A 21,705-nucleotide genomic window follows, 5' to 3' on the forward strand; every position below is an offset into this window, starting at 1 on the left:
TAATATTTCCATCAGTGCCATTTTGAGTGACAACTTATCCTAATAGCCTAATGACAACTTATCCTAATAGCCAAATGTCTCTATTACTTCCTGATTTCCTGTTAGGCTTTCAGCTCCAAGTTTGCTCTTAAATTTGTATTTGCATTTATTGCATCTACTGACATTATTTGATGTGTAATTTTTTTCAATTCCTTCCTTATAGTGTACACATTTATTGAGTAGTACATCCCTGAGAATAGAGGAATTTAATTCTTTAGTTTGACATGGAAACTGGCATTGTATATGACAACTATACAGTAACTACTAATTATTTTTCAAAAATAAATAATAAATGTTTACACTTTCTGAACTCATTTGACTACCTTTGCCTAATAAAATTATATTTCTATTGTAATTTTGCAGATTTTATTCATTATTGGGCTAAGATGGATATCTAAATTGGTGGCATTCTTTTTTTTGTTTGTTAATCATATTATCCTTTAATTAATATTTTAATTTCTCTGAACTTTTCAAACCAACAGGAATTAAAGCATGTTAACAGTTATTTTCATGAAGAGAAAAATAAATGATATTCTGAGTTGCATAAATAACTAGGAATTTTGCCCCAATAATTTAAATATAACATTTATTTCTTTATATACTTTTTATATTATGTGCTGTTTTACTTAATGTGTCATTTTTTTCTTAATACTTGATTTATATGCATGACATTTTACTTATGAAATATTTCTTATTACTGATTCTATCCTTGAGTTATATTTCTTTTGGTTCCAAGCAACAACATCTGTGTGATGAACTACAAACCATTTCTATAAATGTTATCAGATTTAAAAAATAAATGTTTAATTTTAAATCTAATTTCAGATATATGAAAACATTAAGGCAAAATAATATTTTATCTTTTTTCTAGATTTATTAAACTATAACTGACATACAACATTATGTAAGTTTATGTTGTATAATGTGATGATTTGTTATAAATATATTACAGAATAATTACAGTAGGGTTAGTTAATACCTCCATTACTTCACATAATTACCAATTTTTTGTTGTGAAAACACTTATGTTTTATTCTCTTAGCAATTTTCAAGTATATAATCACATAAATAACATAACATAATATATAATAGAGTGTTAACTATAGCTACAATGCTGTACATCGTTAGATCCCTGAGACTTACTCCTCTCATAACCGGAAGATTGCACCTTTTGACTAACCTCTCCCTATTTCTCCCATCCCCCAGCCCCTGGCAACCACCATTCTATCCTCTGTTCCTACGAATTCATTATTTTAGATTTCATTGTTATCTTATTATTGAGTATTTGACTTTCTCTAAGTTTATTCAATTAGCATAATGCCCTCAAGATCTATCCATAAATGGCAGAACTGGTTTATTTTTTTTATTATTTTTAATGGGGTGACATTGATAAATCAGGGTACCTATGTTCAGAGAAAACATCTCCAGATTATTTTGACATTTGACTATGTTGCATACCCCTCATCCAAAGTCAAATTGTCTTCCGTCACCTTCTCTCTGGTTTTCTTTGTGCCCCTCCCCTCCCCCCACCTCCTCCCTCACCTTCCTCCCCCAACCCCCTCGCCACTCTCCCACCCCCGGTTACCATCACATTCTTGTCCATGTCTCTGAGTCTCATTGTTATGTCCCACCTATGTATGGAATCATACAGCTCTTAGTTTTTTATGGTTTACTTATTTCGCTCAGTATAATATTATCAAGGTCCATCCATGTTGTTGTAAATGATCCGATGTCATCATTTCTTATGGCTGACAAGTATTCCATAGTATATATGTACCAAAGCTTTTTAATCCACTCATCCAGTCCACTGATGACACTTGGGCTGTATCCAGATCTTGGCTATTGTGAACAATGCTGCCATAAACATGGGGGTGCATTTCTTCTTTTCAAACAGTACTATGGTGTTCTGGAGGTATATTCCTAAAAGTGGGATAGCTGAGTCAAAAGGCAGTTTGATTTTTAACTTCTTTTTTTTTTTTTTTTAATAAACTTTTATTAATGGTAATGGGATGACATTAATAATTCAGGGTACATATATTCAAAGAAAACATGTCTAGGTTATTTTGTCATCAAATTATGTTGCAAACCCCTCGCCCAAAGTCAGATTGTCCTCCGTCACCCTCTATCTAGTTCTCTGTGCCCCTCCCCCTCCCCCTAACTCTCTCCCTCCCTCCCTCCCATGTCCTCCCTCCCCCCCCACCCTTGGTAACCACCACACTCTTGTCCATGTCTCTTAGTCTCATTTTTATGTTCCACCAATGTATGGAATCATGTAGTTCTTGTTTTTTTCTGATTTGCTTATTTCACTCCTTATAATGTTATCAAGATCCCACCATTTTGCTGTAAATGATCTGATGTCATCATTTCTTATGGCTGAGTAGTATTCCATAGTGTATATGTGCCACATCTTCTTTATCCAGTCTTCTATTGAAGGGCTTTTTGGTTGTTTCCATGTCTTGGCCACTGTGAACAGTGCTGCAATGAACATGGGGCTACATGTGTCTTCACGTATCAATGTTTCTGAGGTTTTGGGGTATATACCCAGTAGAGGGATTGCTGGGTCATAAGGTAGTTCTATTTGCAGTTTTGTGAGGAACCACCATACTTTCCTCCATAATGGTTGTACTACTTTACAGTCCCACCAACAGTGAATGAGGGTTCCTTTTTCTCCACAGCCTCTCCAACATTTGCTATTACCCGTCTTGTTGATAATAGCTAATCTAACAGGAGTGAGGTGGTATCTCATTGTAGTTTTGATTTGCATTTCTCTAATAACTAATGAAGCTGAGCATCTTTTCATATATCTGTTGGCCATTTGTATCTCTTCCTGGGAGAAGTGTCTGTTCATGTCCTCTTCCCATTTTTTTATTGGATTGTTTGTTTGTTTGTTTGTTGTTGAGTTTTATGAGTTCTTTGTAAATTTTGGATATTAGGCCCTTATCTGAGCTGTCGTTTGAAAATATCAGTTCCCATATAGTTGGCTGTCTGTTTATTTTGATATCAGTTTCTCTTGCTGAGCAAAAACTTTTAATTCTGATGTAGTCCCATTCATTTATCTTTGCCTTCACTTCTCTTGCCATTGGAGTCAAGTTCATAAAATGTTCTTTAAAACCCAGGTCCATGATTTTAGTACCTATGTCTTCTTCTATGTACTTTATTGTTTCAGGTCTTATATTTAGGTCTTTGATCCATTTTGAATTAATTTTAGTACACGGGGACAGGCTGTAGTCGAGTTTCATTCTTTTGCATGTGGCTTTCCAGTTTTCCCAACACCATTTGTTGAAGAGGCTTTCTTTTCTCCATTGTGTGTTGTTGGCCCCTTTATCAAAGATTATTTGACCATATATATGTGGTTTTATTTCTGGGCTTTCTATTCCGTTCCATTGGTCTGAGTGTCTATTTTTCTGCCAATACCATGCTGTTTTGATTATCGTGGCCCTATAATATAGTTTAAAGTCAGGTATTGTAATGCCCCCAGCTTCATTCTTTTTCCTTAGGATTGTTTTGGCTATTCGGGGTTTTTTATAGTTCCATATAAATCTGATGATTTTTTGTTCCATTTCTTTAAAAAATCTCATAGGGATTTTGATGGGAATTGCATTAAATTTGTATATTGCTTTGGGTAATATGGCCATTTTGATTATATTTATTCTTCCTATCCAAGAACAAGGAATATTTTTCCATCTCATTGTATCTTTTTCGATTTCCCTTAACAATGCTTTGTAATTTTCATTATATAGGTCCTTTACGTTCTTTGTTATGTTTATTCCTAGGTATTTTATTTTTTTTGTTGCAATCGTGAAGGGGATTATTTTTTTGAGTTCGTTTTCTAATATTTCATTGTTGGCATATAGAAAGGCTATGGACTTTTGTATGTTAATTTTGTATCCTGCGACCTTACTGTATTGGTTTATTGTTTCTAATAATCTTTTTGTGGTGTCCTTCGGGTTTTCGATGTATAGGATCATATCATCAGCAAAAAGTGATAGCTTTACTTCTTCTTTTCCGATATGGATGCCTTTTATTTCTTTGTCTTGTCTGATTGCTCTGGCCAGAACTTCTAGCACCACGTTGAATAAGAGTGGAGAGAGTGGACAACCCTGTCTTGTTCCTGATTTAAGGTAGAAAGTCCTCAGTTTTATGCTGTTTAATAGGATGTTGGCTGATGGTTTATCATATATGGCCTTTATCATGTTGAGATATTTTCCTTCTATACCCATTTTGTTGAGAGTCTTAAACATAAAATTGTGTTGTATTTTATCAAAAGCCTTTTCTGCATCTATTGATAAGATCATGTGGTTTTTGTTCTTTGTTTTGTTGATATGGTGTATTACGTTAACCGTTTTGCGTATGTTGAACCATCCTTGAGATTCTGGGATGAATCCCACTTGATCATGATGTATTATTTTTTTAATATGTTCTTGTATTCGGTTTGCCAGTATTTTGTTTAGTATTTTAGCATCTGTATTCATTAGAGATATTGGTCTGTAGTTTTCTTTCTTTGTGCCATCCTTGCCAGGTTTTGGTATGAGGGTTATGTTGGCCTCATAAAATTTGTTTGGAAGTATTGCTTCTTCTTCAATTTTTTGGAAGACTTTGAGTAGAATAGGAACCAAGTCTTCTTTGAATGTTTGATAGAATTCACTAGTATAACCGTCTGGGCCTGGACTTTTATTTTTGGGGAGATTTTTAATAGTTTTTTCTATTTCCTCCCTGCTGATTGGTCTGTTTAGGCTTTCTGCTTCTTCATGACTCAGTCTAGGAAGGTTGTATTGTTCTAGGAATTTATCCATTTCTTCTAGATTGTTGTATTTGGTGGCATATAATTTTTCATAGTATTCTACAATAATTCTTTGTATATCTATGATGTCTGTGGTGATCTCTCCTCTTTCATTTTGGATTTTGTTTATTTGAGTCCTGTGTCTTTTTTCCTTGGTGAGTCTTGCCAAGGGTTTGTCAATTTTGTTGATCTTTTCAAACAACCAGCTCCTTGTTTTATTGATTTTTTCTATAGTTTTTCTGTTCTCTATTGCATTTATTTCTGCTCTGATTTTTATTATCTCCTTTCTTCGGCTGGTTTGGGGTTGTCTTTGTTCTTCTTTTTCTAGTTCCTTAAGGTGTGAAGTTAAGTGGTTTACTTCGGCTCTCTCTTGTTTGTTCATATAGGCCTGAAGTGATATGAACTTTCCTCTTATTACTGCTTTTGCTGCATCCCAGAGATTCTGATATGTCGTATTTTCATTTTCATTTGTCTGTATATATCTTTTGATTTCTGCGCTTATTTCTTCTTTGACCCATTCATTTTTTAGAAGTATGTTGTTTAGTTTCCACATTTTTGTGGGTTTTTCCCCCTCTTTTTTGCAGTTGAATTCTAGTTTCAAGGCTTTATGATCAGAAAATATGCTTGGTACAATTTCAATTTTTCTAAATTTGCTGATATTGTCTTTGTGGCCCAACATATGGTCAAGTCTTGAGAATGATCCATGTACAGTAGAGAAAAATGTATACTCTGTTGCTTTGGGATGAAGTGTCCTGTAGATGTCTATCATATCCAGGTGTTCTAGTATTTCGTTTAAGGCCACTATATCTTTATTGATTCTCTGTTTGGATGACCGATCTAGAGCTGTCAGCAGTGTATTGAGGTCTCCAAGTATGATTGTATTTTTGTTAGTTTTTGTTTTAAGGTCAATAAGTAGCTGTCTTATATATTTTGGTGCTCCTTGGTTTGGTGCATATATATTAAGGATTGTTATGTCTTCTTGATTCAACTTCCACTTAATCATTATGAAATGACCATTTTTGTCTCTGAGTACTTTTTCTGTCTTGTAGTCAGCATTATTAGATATGAGTATTGCTACGCCTGCTTTTTTTGGGGTGTTGTTTGCTTGGAGTATTGTTTTCCAGCCTTTCACTTTGAATTTGTTTTTATCCTTGTTGCTTAGATGTGTTTCTTGTAGGCAGCATATAGTTGGATTTTCTTTTTTAATCCATTCTGCTACTCTGTGTCTTTTTATTGGTAAGTTTAATCCATTTACATTTAGTGTAATTATTGACACTTGTGGGTTCCCTACTGCCATTTTATAAATTGCTTTCTGTTAGTTTTGTATCTAGTTTGATTCTTCTCTTTTGTTTTTCTATCATTTGTTTTTGTTTGTTTGTGTTCCATACTTCTTTCCTCTGTTGCTACCTTTTTTAAGTCAAGTGTTTTTGTGGTGGTTTTTTTAAGGGTGGTTACCATTAAGTAATGAAAAGGGTACCTACCATATTCATTGTAGTACCCTATCTTATAAGTATTTCTGCACTTCATCATCCTTTGCTACTCTAAATCTCCATCCTCTCCCCCCTTTTATTCCTTTGTTGTCACAGTTTAAGTTTGGTTTTATTGTGTTCTTGGTGGAGCTGTTACTTGTGGTGTTGTTTTCTTTTGTTCTTTGAATCTGGTTGGAAAACCCCCTTTAGTATTTCCTGGAGTGGGGGCTTTCTGTTGATAAATTCTCTCATCTTTTCTGTATTTGTGAATGTTTTTATATCTCCTTCATACTTGAAGGATAGCTTTGATGGGTATAGTATTCTTGGCTGAAAGTTCCTCTCTTTCAGGGCTTTAAATATTGGAGTCCACTCTCTTCTAGCTTGTATAGTTTCTGCTGAGAAATCTGATGATAATCTAATAGGCCTTCCTTTATATGTTGTACTCTTCTTTTCCCTGGCTGCCTTGAGAATTTTTTCTTTGTCATTGGTTTGTGCCATCTTTATTATGATGTGCCTTGGAGTGGGTTTGTTGGGGTTAAGAAAACTTGGTGTTCTGTTTGCTTCTTGAATTTGAGGCTTTAGTTCCTTCCACAGGCTTGGGAAGTTCTCGCCTATTATTTGTTTGAGTATATTCTCCATTCCATTTTCTTTCTCTTCTCCCTCTGATATACCTATTATTCTTATGTTATTCTTTCTGATGGAGTCAGACAATTCCTGTAGGGCTTTCTCGTTTTTTATTATTTTGAGTCTCTTTCTTCTTCTCTCTGTTGTGCCTCAAGTTGTTTATCTTCTATTTCACTAATCCTATCTTCAATCTGGGCTGTTCTGTTAGCTAAGCTTGTTACCTCGTTTTTCAGCTCGTGAATTGAGTTTTTCATTTCTGTTTGATTTGTTTTTATAGTTTCAATTTCCTTGGTAATATATTCTTTGCGTTCATTGAGTTGTTTTCTGATCTCCCTATATTGCCTTTCTGTGTTTTCTTGTATATCTCTGAGTATTTTTAAGATTTCTATTTTAAATTCTCTGTCATTTAGCTCCAAGGCTTCCAATATGTTAAGTCTTTTCTCCATAGATTTTTCCACATCTATTTGTGTTACCTCTCTTTCCTTTGTATCCATAATATTCGATTTCCTCTTTCTTATTGGCATCTGAGGGTGGTCTTATTGATAGCACTAATTAGAATTAATAAAGAGTAAAAAGTAAAAAAAAAAAAAAAAAAGGTAAAACACCCCACAAAAAAAAACAGTAATAATAAATTATTTCCCCCTTTTTTTCTCTCTTCTCTTTCCCTCCTCTCCCCTCCTCAGGGAAATATCGTGCCTATAATGGAGGGCCTGATTTGGGCTGAAGAGTTCAAGGGGCAAAAAAAAGGGAATAGGGACCTACTAAATGCAAAAAAAAAAAAAAAAGGAAGAAAATCTTAGACAAGCATAAGATGATTTGCTTGTAAGTGATGGTCAACTAAGAGATATAATGAGAGGGATAAGAGGGAACCAGAAAAAAGGACCAAAAAAGAATAATAAAGAAGAAAAAATAAAAATCATAAGTAAAAATCTGTTGTATTAAGTGGAGCGAAGACTAAATACAATGGAGACCTTGGGTTGGGAGGACCCAAAATGCCACAAAAATAAACAAACAAGAAAAAAAAATAAAAACAAAAGCAAAAAAGAGAAATAAAGCCAAAAAAAAAGCCTTGAGTCCCAAATTAACTTATTTGTTTGTGATTGAGGATTATATGGGAGGAAAGTAAAATGAGAAAAGAAAAAACGAATAGAAAGGAAAAAATAAGAATCAGAGAACAACGAAGGAAGAAATAAAATAGGAAGAGAATAAAACAAAATAAAGCAAGACAAAAAAAGAAAACAAAAGAGGAGAGAGTGAGAGTTAAGTGTTTTGGAGTATAACCTTAAAGGAGGGTGAGGATGAAGAAGAAAAATAAAATGCAACACTCATGGGTAGTGTAGTTCAAGAAAGGGGAAGCATGAGATGGGCAGAGAATAGAAGGACCGAGGTGGAGGATATAAAGGCAAAAAGATAGAAGAAACAAACAACAACAACAACAAAAAATTAGTGGATCAAGTTGTAAAGTCTGTGGGTTTTTCTTGATTTTGAGAGGTTAACTTCTTCCTTTTTCTTTTCTCTCCCTCTTCCTGGTCGGTGACTCTGTACCCCAGGCTCTGCCCCTGTGTCACTCTTAGGTAGGGATTTGCAGTTGATGGGATTCTATGGCAATGTCATACAATTGGCTTTAGTCTTGCTGGAAGTAAAGGCTTGTTGGCGTTTGCAGGGTCCAACGATGAGAGAGTTTGCTTTCCTGGATTCTCTCTCCTAGTCCCCCCTTTCTGAATTAGCAGCCTGGTGATCCAGCTATAAGGCTGCAACTGCTTCTGCCTGGGGAGTAAGAGGCTCAAAGAGCTGGGAAATCCCCACTCTATCCCCACTCAGTGCAAGGCTTTGGGAAAGACTCTGACAGTCAGGGCCTCCAGTGTAATCAGGCGGGGGTGGGAGTCAATTGTTGTCAAGGTGACTGTTCAGCGCCTATCATTTCGTTGGACCTCTCAACCCAGGCTTTCCACACTTTGTAGCCTGTTTTTGCAGGGAAGAAGAGGCAGTAGTCTCTGCTTACGACTAGTGTAGTATAGACCTTAATATCTGCCAAGTCCTTCTTGTTAGCGTTTATCCCTGAATATGGAGGCTCTATCAATCAGAAGTTGCCCCCGCCCCTTTAGCGAGAGGCACTAAAAAATATTATGCCTCTTGTCTTGGATCACTGAACTGAGAGAGATTTTATCAAATAGAACTGAGGGTGCGCAGATTTCATGGGTTAAGCTAATTTCAGTGATTGGGACGCAGCTGTGCTTCCGAAGGTATTTTAGGCTGCCTGCGCGCGCCCCTCCCCCAACGCTTGATTGTTAGCTTGAATGGCTGGGTGAGGTGCCCCGCCCACGGAGAGAATCTCCCAAGCCTCTCCCGCTCGCCCCACCGCTGGTGGCTGTACCGCACCAGGCGCAGGATAATGGAGCCCCCTGGGTGTGCGGGCCAGCAGGGCGCCCTGGGCGCGTGGAATGCCCAAGGCACGCGCGCGAATGGGGCGCTCCGGGCACTGGTGGCTGGCGACCCCCACTCGCAGTGTGCGGGCCGCTGGGAACGTCAGCGGTGCTCAACCGGACCGGGTGCGCGCGGCCGCTCGCGGTGGCAGTTCGCCGCGGCCGCTTGCGGCGGCAGCTCGCGGGGGCTCGCGGCGGCTCGCGGTGGCGGCTTGCATAGGCCGCTCGCGGCGGCTCGCGGTTCCCAAGTATATGGGCTGACTCACCACAGGCGCACTTCCTTGCGCTTTGAAAGAACGTCCCTGTGATAGATTCCTCCACACCCTCGTCTCTCAGATTCAAGTGATAACAGTCCTTTCGCTTTCAGTTTGTGTGGAACTCCGGAATGCTCCGAGGATAAATTTTTCTGTTTCTAGTTGATAAATTTGTTGTGATTTAGGGGAGAGCTGTCGGACGCGCTGCTCACGGCGCCATTTCCATGACGTCACTGATTTTTAACTTCTTGAGGAATCTCCATACTGTTTTCCACAGTGGCTGCACCAGTCTGCATTCCCACCAGCAGTGCAGGAGGGTTCCCTTTTCTCCACATCCTCGCCAGCATTTATTCTGTGTTGTTTTGCTGATGAGTGCCATTCTGACTGATGTGAGGTGATATCTCATTGTGGTTTTAATTTGCATTTCTCTAATCATTAGTGATGTTGAACATTTTTTCATATGCCTATTGGCCATCTGTATGTCCTCTTTGGAGAAGTGTCTATTCATCTCTTTTGCCCATTTTTGGATTGGATTGTTTGTCTTCCTGGTATTGAGTTTTACAAGTTCTTAATAAATTTTGGTTATTAACCCCTTATCAGACGTACTGTCGAATATGTTCTCCCATTGTGTAGTTTGTCTTTTTATTTTGTTTATATTGTCTTTAGCTGTGCAAAAGCTTTTTAGTTTGATATAGTCCCATTTGTTTATCCTGTCTTTTATTTACTTTGCCTGTGGAGATAAATATGCAAATATATTGCTGCGAGAGATGTCGGAGAGTTTTAATGGTAGAATAATATTTTCTTGTATGTGTACACTATACATTTATCTATTCATCTGTGGATGGACACTTAGGTTGTGTTCCTTTTTGTTTGCTTTTGTGATTAATGTTGCATTGAATGTGGAAGTAAATATATCTCCTTGAGAATTTAACTTCATTTCTTTTGTGCATACACCCAGAAGTGAATTGCTGAATCATATGGTAATTCTGTTTTGAATTTTTGAGGAACCTCATGATGTTTTCTAGCAGCTGTACCAATACATTCCCACTGACAGTGCACAAGGGTTTCCTTTTCTCCACATGCAGGACAACACTTGTTATTTCTTGTGTCATTTCATAATAGCTATTCTGACAAGTATGAGGTGATAGCTCATTATGGTATTGATCTGATTTTCTTTATAAGTGATATTAAGCATTTTCCCTGTATTTGTTGAATATTAAGATGTGTTTTTTAAAGAAATGTCTCTTCAGTTACTCTGTCATTATTTAATAAAATTTTTGTTTGTTTGTTATTGAATTGTATGAATTACTTATGTATTTTGAATATTAACATCTTGGCAGTTGGTTTGCAATTATTTTCTTCCATAAGCTGTCTTTTCATTTTCTTAATTTCTTTTTGTTGCATACAGAGACTTTTCATTTTGAGGTAATCCCATTTGTTGATTTTTACTTTCTTTGCCTGTGCGTTTGGTGTCATGCTCTCAAGCTGGAGGAGCCCATGCTCAAGCTGGCAAGTTCGGGGTTTCAAACCTGTATCCTCTGTGTCCGAGTGCAATGCTCTATCCACTGTGCCACCGCCTGGTCAGGCCCATTGAAATTTTTATAGAGATGCATTAAATCTATGGCTGAGTATAGATAATATGGACATTTTAGTATTATTAATTCTTCTGATTCATACAAACACAAGCTATATTTCCGATCATTTGTGTTTAATTCAATTTCTTTCATCAATCTCATACAGATTTTTCACTTCTTTGTTAAAATTATTCCCAAGTACTTTATTGCTACTTTACTGTTTTCATGTTATTTTTTTTAATGGGGTGACATCAATAAATCAGGGTACATACATTCAAAGAAAACATTTCCAGGTTATCTTGTCATTTAGTTATGTTGCATACCCATCACCCAAAGAGAGATTGTCCTCTGCCACCCTCCATCCAGTTCTCTCTGTACCCCTCCCCCTCCCCTCCCCCTCTCCCTCCTTCCCTCCCCCACCCCCCTTAGCCACCACACTCCTGTTCATGCCTCTCAGTCTCGCTTGTATGTCCCACTAATGTATGGAATCCTGCAGTTCCTGTTTTTTTCTGATTCGCTCATTTCACTCCGCACAATGCTACCAAGACTCGACCATTCCGCTATAAGTGATCCAATGTCACCATTTCTCCTAGCTGAATAATATACCATGGTGTATATGTGCCCCATCTTCTTCATCCAGTCCTCTATTTTTTTTACAGTGATTAAAAGCCTTTAAGCAAACTCTTGGCCAATACAGCAAGAATCCATAAATGAGTAGTGTCCTTAACATGTTCCCCAAGTCCAAGTTGGCCCCCTCACCATGCCAAATCCCTGAAAAATGCAACCCAACCACAGTTCAGTCTGTTAGGAGCTGTCACAGGGAGCAGGAGTCCAGGAAAGTTCCCCACAGGGAAAGTCCGTGTGGCACTGGAATTGTTGTCACCATTCTATACTTTGCAGCTCATGTCCAAGTCCCAATGACCGCTGCTTCTAGCTGGTAATGATTCAGGTAGACTGGAAAAAGCCATTTGCAGCATGTGTGGATATGGAGCTTCTGTTCTCCTCTGCCTGGAGAGTTGAGACCAGGTTGCTTTTCCCTGGAGCTCTGTGACTGTGGCCTGGTAAAGAGAACCTTGGGATACACTAAGCTGGGTGGCAAAGGTAAATTTATAATACAAGTTGGCAAAAGGAGGAAAGAGAGCTCTAAATTAAGAGTAGGTCCCAGCCTGAAATATGAGTGGGGCATTGAGGTAGGAGGAATAAAGGAATCACTATATATTAAGCAAAGCAGCAGAAAATAGGACTATCAACACCCACAACAGAGATCTTTGAGGGAAGAATAAAGAACCTGACTATTCAGGCAAAACATAGTTAAGTGGCCCTTGTTCCAATGAGATCAGTTTACCTGCTTCTTGGAAGAAATACCCTAGGCTCATCCACAGTGTCGTAGATGGGGTCGACGGCACTGGGCACCTTCAGCCTTCAGTGGCAAACCCCAGCATTCTGGGCAAGGTTAGGTCATAGGTGGCTGGAGCAGGCCTGGAAGAGACTGAACCCTCCCTTAGAGGAGCGAGGGGGAAGCCCACCTTCCAGTGTCCCTGTTTCCTCACAGCAGAGGTGTGTAAGCCTGGCAGGCTTTAGCTCAATGACCTTCCTTTCCACTATTGAAGCAGGACCCAGATGGCATCCTATGAGACCCCTTTGGGGTGTTGGAGCTTTTAAGGGTGTATCCTAAAAGCTGGTAGTTCCTCCTGATCTCTATTGGGCTTTTTCTGCCTCTAGGTATCTTAAAAGCCATTCTCAGAAGATCTCGCTGAGGGGTTTGAGGATCCCCATCGGCCTATATAAATCTTTTCCATATATCTGGAGCTATTTGGACAAAAGACAGAACAGTGTTATTAGCTAGATCTAATAAAGAAGGTAGATTAGGTGTCTCCTGTTCATCAGCTTTCAAAAGAAATGTAAATTTTTTTTTTTTTAAGTAAAAAGCCTGATATGGTAGACCCGTCGGAGTCATTGGCCTGGTGTGCAGGATTCCCGGGTTCGATTCCCGGCCAGAGCACACAGGAGAAGCGCCCATCTACCTCTCCACCCCTCCCCCTCTCCCCCCTCCCGGTCCCTCTCCTCCTGCCCACAGCCAAGGCTCCACCGGAGCAAATCCACCCTGGGCACTAAGGATGGCCCCATGGCCTCTGCCCTAGTTGCCAGAATGACTCCGGTTGTAACAGAGCAACATCCCAGATGGGCAGAGCATTCCCCCCGGTAGGCATGCCAGGTGGATCCCAGTCAGGCGCATGCAGGAGTCTGTCTGCTTGCCTCCCCATCCCCATCCTCAGAAATATACAAAAAATAAATAAATAAAAGAAAAAATACAAAAAAAAAGGGGGGGGCATTCCCTTGTGCTAAAGCACCAGGAAGCATGGAGTGAGCTTGAGTATGTCCTATGAAACATGGAGCTCTATGTTTACATATAAGACTTTGAAGAAGGAGGAACTGCTGAAATAGTTTGTCAGCATTTGTCCCTAAGACAGCAGTCTTTATAGTGGGAACACCATACGTAAATATTTGCTGTCTGTCTATAGATTAAGGGGGGAATATGGCCAATGCTGAAAAGCCATGATCTTTGTGCCCCTCCCCTCCCCCAACCCCCTCCCTCTCCTCCCCCCACCCTGTAACCCCAACACTGTTGTTCATGTCTCTGAGTCTCATCTTTATGTCCCACCTATGTGTGGAAACATATAGTTCTTAGTTTTTTCTGATTTACTTCTTTCACTCAGTATAATGTTATCAAGGCCCATCCATGTTGTTGTAAAAGATCCTATGTCATCATTTCTTATGGCTGAGTAGTATTCCATAGTATATATATACCAAAGCTTTTTAATCCATTCATCCTCTGATAGACACTTGGACTGTTTCCAAATCTTTGCTATTGTGAACAATGCTGCCATAAACATAGGGGTGCATTTCTTCTTTTCAAACAGTGCTATGGTGTTCTTGGGGTATATTCCTAACAGTGGTATAGCTGGGTCAAAAGGCAGTTCGATTTTTAATTTCTTGAGGTATCTCCATACTGTTTTCCACAGTGGCTGCACCAGTCTGCATTCCCACCAGCAGTGCAGGAGGGTTCCCTTTTCTCCACATCCTCGCCAGCACTTATTCTGTGTTGTTTTATTGATGAGCGCCATTCTGACTGGTCTGAGGTGATATCTCATTGTGGTTTTAATTTGCATTTCTCTAATCATTAATGATGTTGAACATTTTTTCATATGCCTATTGGCCATCTGTGTGTCCTCTTTGGAGAAATGTCTATTCATTTCTTTTGCCCATTTTTGGATTGGATTGTTTGTCTTCCTGGTATTAAGTTTTACAAGTTCTTTATAAATTTTGGTTATTAACCCCTTATCAGACGCTATGTCAAATATATTCTCCCATTGTGTAGTTTGTCTTTTTATTCTGTTCTTATTGTCTTTAGCTGTGCAGAAGCTTTTTAGTTTGATAAAGTCCCATTTGTTTATCCTGTCTTTTATTTCACTTGCCTGTGGAGACAAATCAGCAAATATATTGCTGCGAGAGATGTCAGAGAGCTTACTGCCTATGTTTTCTTCTAAAATGCTTATGGTTTCATGGCTTACATTCAAGTCTTTTATCCATTTTGAGTTTATTTTTGTCAGTGGTGTAAGTTGGTGGTCTAGTTTCATTTTTTTGCAGGTAGCTGTCCAGTTTTCCCAACACCATTTGTTGAAGAGGCTGTCTTTACTCCATTGTATTGTCTTACCTCCTTTGTCAAATATCAGTTGTCCATAGAGCTGTCGGTTTATTTCTGAGTTCTCTGTTCTGTTCCATTGATCTATGTGCCTGTTCTTATGCCAGTACCATGCTGTTTTGAGTACAATGGCCTTATAATATAACTTGATATCTGGAAGTGTGATACCTCCCGCTTTTTTCTTCCTTTTCAGGATTGCTGAGGCTATTCGTGTTCTTTTTTGGTTCCATATAAATTTTTGAAATATGTGTTCTATGTCTTTGAAGTAAGTCATTGATATTTTCATTGGTATTGCATTGAATTTATAAATTGCTTTGGGTAATATAGACATTTTAATGATGTTTATTCTTCCTAACCATGAGCACGGTATATGCCTCCACTTATTCGTATCTTCCCTGATTTCTTTTATCAATGTTTTATAGTTTTCTGAGTACAAGTCTTTAATCTCCTTGGTTAGATTTATTCCTAGGTACTTTATTTTTTTGGTTGCAATGGTAAAGGGGATTGATTCCCTGACTTCTCTTTCTGACAGTTCATTATTAGTGTATAAAAATGCCTCTGATTTCTGAGTATTGATTTTATATCCTGCCACCTTGCCAAATTCTTTTATCAGGTCTAGTAGTTTTTTGACTGAAACTTTAGGGTTTTCTATATACAATATCATGTCATCTGCAAATAATGATAGTTTTACTTCTTCTTTTCCAATTTGGATGCCTTTTATTTCTTTTTCTTGTCTGATTGCTGTGGCGAGGACTTCCAGAACTATGTTGAATAAGAGTGGTGAAAGGGGGCACCCCTGCCTTGTTCCTGATCTTACGGGGATAGCTTTTAATTTTTGCCCATTGAGTATGATGTTGGCTGTGGGTTTGTCATAGATGGCCTTTATCATGTTGAGGTATGTTCCCTGTATTCCCACTTTGCTGAGAGTTTTGATCATGAATGGGTGCTGGACTTTATCAAATACTTTTTCTGCATCTATTGAAATTATCATGTGGTTTTTCTCCTTTCTTTTGTTTATGTGATGAATCACATTGATTGATTTGCGAATATTGTACCAGCCTTGCCTCCCAAGAATAAATCCTACTTGATCATGCTGTATGATTTTTTCCATATATTGCTGGATCCGGTTTGCTAATATTTTATTGAGGATTTTTGCATCTAAGTTCATCAGGGATATTGGCCTATAATTTTCTTTTTTTGTGTTGTCTTTGCCTGGTTTTGGAATCAGAATTATGCTCGCCTCATAAAAGGAGTTTGGAAGTCTTCCTTCCTCTTGAATTTTTTGAAATAGCTTGAGAAGGATAGGAGTTAGTTCTTCTTTGAATATTTGGTAGAATTCACTTGTGAAGCCATCAGGCCCAGGACTTTTCTTTTTTGGGAGTTTTTTGACAGCTGTTTCAATCTCATTTGTTGTAATTGGTCTGTTTAGGTTTTCTGATTCTTCCAGGTTGATTTTTGGAAGATTATATGATTCAAGGAATTTGTCCATTTCATCTAGGTTGTCTAGTTTTTTGGCGTACAGTTCTTCATAGTATTTTCTTACAATATTTTGTATTTCTGTTGTGTCAGTTGTTATTTCTCCACTCTCGTTTCTAATTTTATTTATTTGAGTCCTCTCTCTTTTTTTCTTGGTGAGTCTTGTTAAAGGTTCATCGATCTTGTTTACCTTTTCAAAGAACCAGCTCCTGGTTTCATTGATCCTCTGTATTGTTTCTTTAGCCTCTATGTCACTTATTTCTGCTCTGATCTTTATTATTTCCTTCCTTCTACTAGCTCTGGGCTTTACTTGCTGTTCTTTTTCTAGTTCTTTTAGATGCAGGGTTAAGTTGTTAATTTGAGCTTTTTCTAGCTTCTTGAGGTATGCCTGTAATGCTATAAACTTCCCTCTCAGGACTGCTTTTGCTGTGTCCCATAAATTTTGAGTTGATGTATGCTTATTATCGTTTGTTTCTAGGAATTTTTTAATTTCTTCTTTGATCTCAATGTTAACCCATTCATTGTTTAATAACGTGCTATTTAGTTTTCAATTTTTCTATTGTGGTTGATTTCTAGTTTAATGCCATTGTGATCAGAGAAAGTGTTCGATATGATTTCAATCTTCTTAAATTTGTTGAGCCCGCTTTTGTGCCCTAACATGTGGTCTATTCTAGAGAATGTCCCATGAGCGCTTGAAAAGAATGTATATTCTGCTGCTTTAGGGTGAAAGGTTCTGAAGATATCTATTAAATCAAGTTCATCTAATATGTCCTTTAAGTCTGCTGTTTCTTTGTTAATTTTCTTTCTTGAGGACCTATCTAATGATGTTAATGGGGTATTGAAATCTCCTACTATTATAGTATTGCTATTGATCTCGCCCTTTAAGTCTATCAAAGTCTGCTTTATATATTTAGGTGCTCCTATATTAGGTGCGTAGATATTTATAATGGTTATATCTTCCTTTTGTATTGCTCCCTTTATCATTATGTAGTGACCTTCTTTATCTCTAACTATGGTCTTTGTTCTAAAGTCCATTTTGTCTGATATAAGTATTGCTACCCCAGCTTTTTTTTCATTTCCATTTGCGTGAAATATTTTTTTCCATCCTTTTATCTTCAGTCTGTGTGCATCTTTTGATTTAAGGTGTGTCTCTTGTAGACAGCATATGTATGGTTCCTGTTTTCTTATCCACGCAGCTACCCTATGTCTCTTGATTGGATCATTTAATCCATTAACATTTAAGGTTATTACTGATATGTAATTGTTTATTGCCATTTTTTTTCTTTAAAACTGTTTTTCTCTTTTGCTATATTCTTTTTTTCCTTTGATCTGTTTACAACAGGTCCCTTAGCATTTCTTGCAGCCTTGGTTTGGTTGTAGTGAAATCCTTTAGTTTTTTTTTTGTCTGTAAAGCTTTTTATTTCTCCTTCAATTTTAAATGATAGCCTTGCTGGATAAAGTAGTCTTGGTTGTAGGTTCTTGTTCTGCATTACTTTGAATATTTCTTGCCATTCCCTTCTGGCCTCAAGTGTTTCTGTTGAGAAGTCAGAAGTCATCCTTATGGGGGCTCCTTTGTAGGTGATTGTCTCTTTTTCTCTAGCAGCTTTTAATATTTTCTCTTTATCATTTAGCTTTGGTAATTTAATTATGATGTGTCTTGGTGTTGGTTTCTTTGGATTTCTCCTTAATGGAGTTCTCTGTGCTTCCTGAACATGTGAAATATTTTCCTGCCTTAATTGGGGGAAGTTTTCCGCTATAATATGTTTGAACAAAGTCTCTATCCCTTGTTCTTTCTCTTCTTCTTCAGGAACCCCTATGATGCAGATGTTATTTCTCTTCATGTTGTCACAGAGCTCTCTTAGAGTTTCCTCAGACTTTTTGAGTCTCTTTTCTTTTTTCTGCTCTGCTTCTATGCCTTTATTTATTGTGTCCTCTAACTCACTGATTCGATTCTCTGCTTCATCCATCCTGCTTTTAATTCCTTCCATTGTATTCTTTATTTCAGATATTGTATTTGTCATTTCTGTCTGATTCTTTTTTATTATTTCAATGTCCTTTTTTATATTTGTTATCTCTTTATTTAGGTTTTCGTAATGGCCATCTATGGTGCTTCTAATATCTTTGAGCATCCTAACAATCGTTATTTTAAACTCTGCATCTGGTAATTTGGTTATATCCGATTCACTTAGGTCCTTTTCTGGGGATTTCTCTTGGTTTATTTGTGTTGTATTTCTCTGCCTCCACATTTTCTCTTCACGAGAATGGCTGTGATCACGTGCTCGGGTGCACAAGGGTTGGTGGCCTTGGCCTTTGCCCCGCCCCCATGTGTGATATTATGCTCGGTCCTGAGGGCACTGGCGAGCACCTTTGCTCAGCTGCGGGTCTCCGCCTGTTTCCGAGCTTTCGCCCTGCCTTTGCAGGATGATCCCACTCAAGGAACAGCTGCTAGCCTTGGCTCTACCACCAGGAAAGGCTGCGTGCCCAAGCTCAGCTTCGTAGCGGAACTCCGCCTCTTCTGGTCTTTTGGCTCCACCCCCACGGGAGGAGCCTGCTACCAAGTCAGACTGCAAGCCTGGGTTGCACAGGCGGGGCAGGGATGTGCTCCTCTGCCCTTGCTCCGGGGCTGGTTTCTACCCTTTCTGGGTTTCCTGCCCTTCTCCCAGAGGCTGGATTACAGGCTGCCGGCAGCTGAGCTTAGCCGCTCTTGCACGCCCCCTTCTCCCTAGCCGGGCAAGATTGAGCTCACACCTGAGCCCACTGGTGGCCAGCCGGCTTCCACCCCTGCCAGCAGAACTGCGCTTTTGTCTCCCGCTGCCGCCCGCTCTCCGGTGCGCCCTCAGCCGTGTGGGTGGGGGCGTTGCAGCTCGGACCCTAAGACTCACTACCGTAGACCTGAAAGCTCCCTCCTTCTATGCGACTCTGCTCTGAATGCCGCGGGGAAGCTTGTTTGGCTGCTCTCCTGCTTCCCTTTGCTGGTATTGCTGTTTCCGGGGGAAATATTCACTTCAGCTTTGGGGAGTGACTCGTCCCAGGGGTTAGAGTGGCTATCTCCCAAAAATGTTTCTCCCTATGCCTCCTAGATTGCACTCTCTTCCTGTTACTGTGGTTCTCTCCCCTATCCCTCCGTCTCCAGGAGCCCCGGGTGAGTGTTTGTGAGAGAGATGTTCTGCGTGGTCCCTTTAAGAAGGATCCTGGGTCTGAGAAATCAGACTCTCTCACAAACAGTATCCTGACTTGTTTCCAGCTAAATACTGTCCTTACGCTTCTTCTGGGCTCTGGGGCTGCAGGCTGGGGCTTTGTTCCTGGGGCTCAGGACCCTTTCCCCTCTGCTAAACTCACTTCCCGCCACGTGAGTCTCTCCCTGCTGCCGTTCGCTCTGAGAAGCTGGGCAGCCCTCTCCGCGTTTCCGCTTTTCCTACCAGTCTCTGGGTGGCTTCTTCAGCGTTCCTGGGTTGAAGAGTCCTTTTAGTTTAGTCCAAAGTTGGTTTTTCCAGTTGATAGTTCATAAAATTAGTTTGTAATCCACATTGGTTCTGGGAGGTAGATGCTGGTACGTTTGCCTACTCCAGCGCCATCTTGTCTCCCTGTTTTCATGTTATTTTAAAAAGAGATTGCTTTATTTCTTTTTCCAAGAGTTCAATATTAGTGTATAAAAATGTAACTGATTTATAAACGTCAATTTTGCATCCTGCAAATTTACTAAGTTCACTCACTAGTTACACTAATTTCTTGGTGTTATCTTTAGAATTTTCTATATATATGATTATAGCATCCATAAACAGAAACAATTTTACTTTTTCCTTATTAGTTGCCATACCTTTTGTTTCTTTTTCTTGTCAGTTGCTCCAGATAGGACTGATGATACTATTGTATGTTAAATAGAAGTGGCAAAAGCAGGCACCCTTGTCATGTTCCTGACCTTTATTAAGTATAATGTTAACTGTAGACTTTTCATTTATGACCTTAATGTTGATACATGTTCCTTCTATACTCAGTCAATTTTTTTTTATCATAAAAGGATGTCAGGCCTGACCTGTGGTGGCGCAGTGGATAAAGCGTCGACCTGGGAATGCTGAGGTCACCGGTTCGAAACCCTGGGCTTGCCTGGTCAAGGCACATATGGGAGTTGATGCTTCCAGCTCCTCCCCCCCTTCTCTCTCTCTGTCTCTCCTCTCTCTCTCTGTCTCTCCCTCTCCTCTCTAAAAAGAATAAATAATAAAAAAATTAAAAATTAAAAAAGGATGTCATATTTTGTTAACTGTTTTTTCTCCTATTGCTAAGATTATCATATGATTTTTATCTTTTATTTTATCAATGTGGTGTATCACATTTACTGATATGTGTATATTGAACCCTCCGTGTATCATGGTGATAAATCACAGTTGATCGAGCTGCATGTTCCTTTTAATATGTTGTTGATTTTTGCTTTCTAATATTTTGTTGAGGATTTTTGCATATATATTCATTAAAGATATTAACCTGTAATTTTCTTTTCTTGTATTGTCCTTATCTGGCTTTGTTATCAAGGTAATGCTGGCCTAATAAATGAGTTTAAGAATGTCCCCGCCTCTTCAATATTTTTAGAAAAGTTTCCTTTTTCTTTAAAATTTGGTAGAATTCTTCAGGGAAATCATCTGGTCTTCAGGAGTGGGGGGGGGTATTTTGTTTTGTTTTGTTTTAATACTGATTCAATCTCCCTATTCATTGTTCAGATTTTTCATTTTTTCATGATTCAACCTTGGTAGGTTCTATGTTTTTAGAAATTTGTAGTTTTTTTCTATATTCTTTAATTTGCATACATACAATTGTTCTCATTTGTTTTTAACAAATAGAACTTCTTTGCTGAACTCCTGAATTTTCACGAAGGCTTTTTTTGTCCATGGATGACTTTCTAAGACTGTATTCTCCCATGACCTCCCAGATTGTGGCTAAGAGTATCTAGAGCCAGTACACAGGTCTCTGCAAGTTCAACAGTCATCACTAAGGTCTCTCTGCCATTATGAGATGCACAAGTTGATAGGACTCCACTTAGTTCCATTGGCACTTGGTGCTGGGTCCATAGCTCCTACAAAGGCACTTTAGTCTCTGACTAGAGGCCAAATTCTTGTTTTGGGCAGTACATGAGAAGGATGTTTTATTCAGCCATTTTGCTGATGTCATTCCTCAAAACTAATATTTTAGGCCCTGGCCGGTTGGCTCAGTGGTAGAGCGTCGGCCTGGCATGCGGAAGTTCCGGGTTCGATTCCCGGCCAGGGCACACAGGAAAGGAGCCCATCTGCTTCTCCACCCCTCGCCCTCTCCTTCCTCTCTGTCTCTCTCTCTTCCCCTCCCGCAGCCGAGGTTCCATTGGAGCAAAAGATGGC

Source organism: Saccopteryx bilineata, chromosome 8 (assembly GCF_036850765.1).
Source record: "Saccopteryx bilineata isolate mSacBil1 chromosome 8, mSacBil1_pri_phased_curated, whole genome shotgun sequence".
In the NCBI taxonomy this organism is placed as follows: domain Eukaryota; kingdom Metazoa; phylum Chordata; class Mammalia; order Chiroptera; family Emballonuridae; genus Saccopteryx; species Saccopteryx bilineata.